This window comes from Nannospalax galili, unplaced genomic scaffold (assembly GCF_000622305.1).
Source record: "Nannospalax galili isolate Female #2095 unplaced genomic scaffold, S.galili_v1.0 scaffold46, whole genome shotgun sequence".
In the NCBI taxonomy this organism is placed as follows: Eukaryota; Metazoa; Chordata; class Mammalia; order Rodentia; family Spalacidae; genus Nannospalax; species Nannospalax galili.
The window spans coordinates 946,869-951,841 of record NW_008355790.1 but is presented as its reverse complement, the minus strand read 5'-3'; the positions used below and the strand labels follow the sequence as shown (position 1 = coordinate 951,841).

At 40.1% G+C, this 4,973-nt stretch overlaps 1 protein-coding gene across 1 annotated transcript in view; it reads right to left on the bottom strand.

Annotated features, from left to right (window-relative positions):
* Window positions 1-4,973, bottom strand: part of Trappc11 (trafficking protein particle complex 11) — a 64,513-nt gene that overhangs the window by 1,879 nt on the left and 57,661 nt on the right. The window lies entirely within an intron of this gene.

Sequence of the window (4,973 nt, the reverse complement as noted above, 5' to 3'; positions counted from 1 at the left end):
GGGGGGAGTATACCCAAAAAAAAGAAAGCAAAGAAAAGAAGTCTCTGGGGGTTTTTGATAAACCCAATTAAAATTTTTTTTTGGGTTCCAGGGCAATGAAAAAATTATTTAAAAAAAAAAAAAAAAAAAAAAAAGGTGGATATAGTGGTGCATGCTTTTAATCCCAGTACTCAAGAGGGAAAGGCAGGGGATCTTGGTGAGTTTAATGTCAGCCAAGTCTACTTAGCAAGTTCTAGGTCAGCCAGGTAAGACTCTGTCTTGAAGAAAAACAAAAACTATAAAAGGTGAACAGAGTAACAATACCCGAGGTTGACCTCTGGCTTCCACACATACAATGCTATAACTGTTTTGCTTGTTTTGCTTTGTGGTATTGGAGCTGGATATAACTTTATTTTTTTTTTTTGTCTTTTTGAGATAGGGTCTCCTTGTAGCCCCAGCTGACCTGGAACTCACTATGTAGACCCAGCTGGTCTTGAACTCACAGAGCTCTGCCTGCCTCTGCCTCCCAAATGCTGGGGTTAAAGGCGTGAGCCACCACACCTGGCTGAATATAACTATTATTTTTCCCAATGGGTTAGCAACATACTAGAGAGCTGTCTAGTAGGTAAAAGAATTTTTGTAAGTAATTTTATCATGGCTCTGCAATTGCAGACTTCCATAGGGGAAAGCATGAGAGACGGTTATCAGAAAACAAAACAGAATAATGCCACAAATTTATAACCAAAAACTATTTGCTATGCTTGAGGCAGCAGAAATCTCCAAGGCAGTTGAAATACATAGGTATGTGTGGACATATGTATACACAAATATATTTGTACATGTGTGTATACTTCTTTAACATTTACGATGGGAATGGAATATCAAGGAATGGTTCCTACCCTTGCTTTCATTCTTCACTTAACACTTTAGTACTGACGGAGGCTGCTCAGGGTTAGAAACAGAACAATAGCTCCACCTACTCAAACCCTTACCAAAACAGCTTTACAGGTCCAAAGTATATGTGGAGGAATGTACTAATATCATGCAATTCAAATCCTGAATTTAATTATTCAAAGAAAAATATTGATTCAACTTTGCTTTAGGATAGCCCAGTTCAACATGGTAGCTGTTAATCGTATTTTTTTTTAAGATTTTATTATTTTTATTTTATGTGTATGTGTGTATTGCCTGCATGTAGGTGAGTGCACCTGTGTTGTGCAATGCCCGCGGAGGACAGAAGAGACTGTCAGATTCCCTAGAATTGGAGTTACAGACAGTTATTAGCTGCCATGTGGGTGCTGGGATTTGAACCCAGGTCTTTTGCAAGAACAGTCAGTGTTCTTACCTGCTGAGCCATCTCTCCAGGCCCAGCTGTTAACTGTATTTAACTTCTGAGCATCTGAAGTGTAGGTAATGCAGACAGAATTTTAATAAGTTTAGTTACATTAAGACTTGCGTTTATTTTCTGGAACTTTTCTTCATGAATACTACCTATAAGAGGTTTACCATGAAAGAAAATCAAAAGCCTGGGCTAGCATTACCTGGGATAAAGTTTGGTGTATAAGGAAATGAGAGAGATCAACTCATAGAACTCAAACCTCATTCTTCTCGTGTCTGAAACAAGTTAGCATTGAGTAGCTGAAATATGATTGAGTCTGTGCATTCACACGCACGTGACCAAACTAGTGCTTTTGAGCTTAACAGCAAATTTCCAAAAATCAGTAAGCTGAGAGGACTCAGAGACCCCACTCATCCCCTCCCCTGCCCGACCTAGTCAAGAGCTGTCGTAGGGTTCTGTGTCCCCCCATACTCTGCAGAAGACATCAGAGGAAGAAAGATAAGAGAGGTGCCATTAAAATGTGATCAGGTGGGGTAGGGTCTGACCTCCATCAGTGTAGCAGCTCTGGTCAGAGCAGACTGCCAGAGAGTGCCCTGGCCTCCCTCTGGCAGAAGGGCTGAGAACACAGGGAACTGCCTGAGAGCCCCTGGATCCTGCTTCCACGTGGTGGTGGTGGTGAGCTTCCCCTAATTGTGCCATGGTGGTGAGCGTCCCCTAATTGCACCATACCCATCCCCCTACCTGGGATTTCCTGAGGACCCTCCCAAGGCCCCAGGGCAGATCTGGCTTTGGTAGGCTAAGGCTGAGATTCCAGCAGACAGCCTGAGAGGGTGGGTTTCAACCTCCATTGGTGTAGCGGCTCTGATCTTAGCAGACCTCCAGAGAGTGCTGAGTTCTGGCCTCCCTCTGGCATAGGGGCTGAGAATGCAGGGGACTGCCTGAGAGCTCCCAGATCCTGCCTCCAGGTGGTGAAGGAAGCCTGAGTGTATCTGACTGGAACCTGAATTTGGCTTCTGTGGGTACCCCTGAATAGCTACCTGAAGCCACCAGTTCCCTCTAAATTAAACCTGAGAGAACCTGAACCCTGGACCAACCAGCTTTACATAACCAATAAAGAAAGGATCTAGGAACCCAGATAATACAAACAGAAGCATACTTGAACTTAATTCTCATATCAGAATCATAAATAACTAAAGAAATTTGCATGCCAAAATCACAATGAAAGAATAAAATGGAAAGCCAAAACACTATGTTCCCACCAAACTCCACCAATCCTATAGAAGAGTTTTACAAGGAGAACCCCTTAGAGATAACCCAGGACGCTAAATTTAAAAGAACAATCATAAACATGATCAAGGAATTCAACAAATTTAAAGAACACATGAACAAACAAATCAAAGAACTAAAAGAAGATAGGGATAAACTTTTAAATGAATTAAAAAAGAGAAACTGACGAAAACTCAGGCAGAAATGAAGAAGGAAGTGCAAAACTCAATAAGCCAACTTGAAACGACAGGGGAAAACCTCACTGCTAGAATGAATGAAATGGAAAACAGAATATCAACACTGGAGGATAAAGTTGAAGAACTGGACCACTCAAGCAAAGATTATGGAAAATTTTAAAAAACACAGGAATGGAATATGCAAGAGATGTGGGACACCATGTAAAGACCAAATCTATGGATCATAAGAACAGAGGAAGGAGAAGAGTTTCAGGTTAATGGTACTGACCAGATCTTAAACATGATTGTAGAAGAAAATTTCCCAAAATTAAGGAAAGACATCCCCATACAGTACAGGAAGCACATAGAACACCAAATAGACAGGATCAGAAAAGAAACTCCCCATGACATATCATAGTAAAAACACTAAATGTACAGAACAAAGAGAGAATACTGAAAGCAGCAAAAGAAAAACAAGTCACATACAAAGGAAAGCCCATCAGAATTACAGCTGATTTATCAATGCAGGCTATGAAAGCCAGAAGGTCCTGGACCAAGGTATTTCCAGTTCTAAATGACCAGAGATGCCAACCCAGAATACTTTACCCAGCAAAAATGTCTATTGTAGTAGAGGGGGAAAGAAAACTCTTCCATGACACAAAAAGCCTGAAAGAAAACATGTCCACAAAACCAGCCCTTCAAAGAATACTCGAAGCAATACAGAGAGCAGAGAGAGAAACAACTATACCCCAGGGGCAAAGGAAGAAAATAAATAAAGGTATAATCTAGGAAACACAAAATTGCAGAGAACACAAACAGCAATTAAAATGATGGCAACCAATACACATCTTTCAATAATAACCTTAAATATCAATGGACTGAACTCCCCAGTCAAAAGACACAGGCTAAGTGAATGGATTAAGAAACAAAATCCATCTCTTTGCTGTCTGCAAGAAACCCATCTCACCTTCAAGGACAGGCACTACATTATCAAAATGCTTCTGTTCATTCGTTTTCACTATTATAATACACATTGTTAGAACAACTGTTCATTCTACAGAAATCAAGCACTTAGCTATAGAACCGAGACATATTTTCCTAAAGGAAAGAGACTGAAAGTCATGGCTATTCTCTTTTTCATAGAATTCGTACTAGACGGGTTTTTACCCCAAAATGCTTCTGTTCATTTTTTTCACTATTATAAACACATTGTTAGAACTAGTGTCCTTCTACAGAAAGCAAACACAAAGATACACAACGGACCCACTGTCTCCATTAGACAGGTCAACTGGACAAAGAATAAACAGAGATATCTGAATTAAATGACAGCATATATCAAATGGACCTAACAGACATCTTTTGAATATTCCACCCAACCACCAAAGAGTATACTTTTTACTGAGCAGCCCATAGAACTTTTTCAAAAACTGACCACATAACAAACCTCAACAAATACAAAACAACTGAAATGATTCCATGCATTCTATCAGACCACAATGCAATAAACCTCAAAATCACTGGACAAAGCCCTAGTCACTACACGAACTTGTGGCAACTGAACACCACACTGGTAAACAATGAGTTGGTCAAAGGAGAAATTAAGAAAGAAATAAAAGAAATCCTGGAATTCAACGAAAAGAACAATACAACACAACACAACTCTGGGACACATTAAAAGCAGTAGTAAGAGGAAAGTTTATAGCTCTAAGTGCCTACATTAAAAACTTAGAAAGAGCCCAAATAAATGACCTAACACTGCAACATAGTGCTTGAAACTCTTCCTAGAGCAGTAAGACAGGAGAAGGAAATTAAAGGAGTACTAATTAGAAAAGAAGAGGTCAAACTATCACTTTTTGCAGATGATATGATACGACACCTAAGAGATCCCAAGAGTTCCACCAGAAAACTCCTAGAACTGATCAACACTTTCAGTATAGTGGCAGGTTATAAAATCAATCTATAGGGGCTGGAGAGATTGCTCAGGGGTTAAGAACACTGGTTGTTCTTGCAGAAGACCCAGGTTCAAATCCCAGCACTCAAATGGGAGCTAACAACTGTCTGTAACTCCAGTCCCAGAGGATCCGACAGCCTCTTCTGACCTCTGCAGGCATTGCACGACACGGGTGCACTTACCTACATGCAGGCAATACACACCTACACATAAAATAAAAATAATAATATAAAAAATCTATAAAAATCAGTAGCCTTTCTAT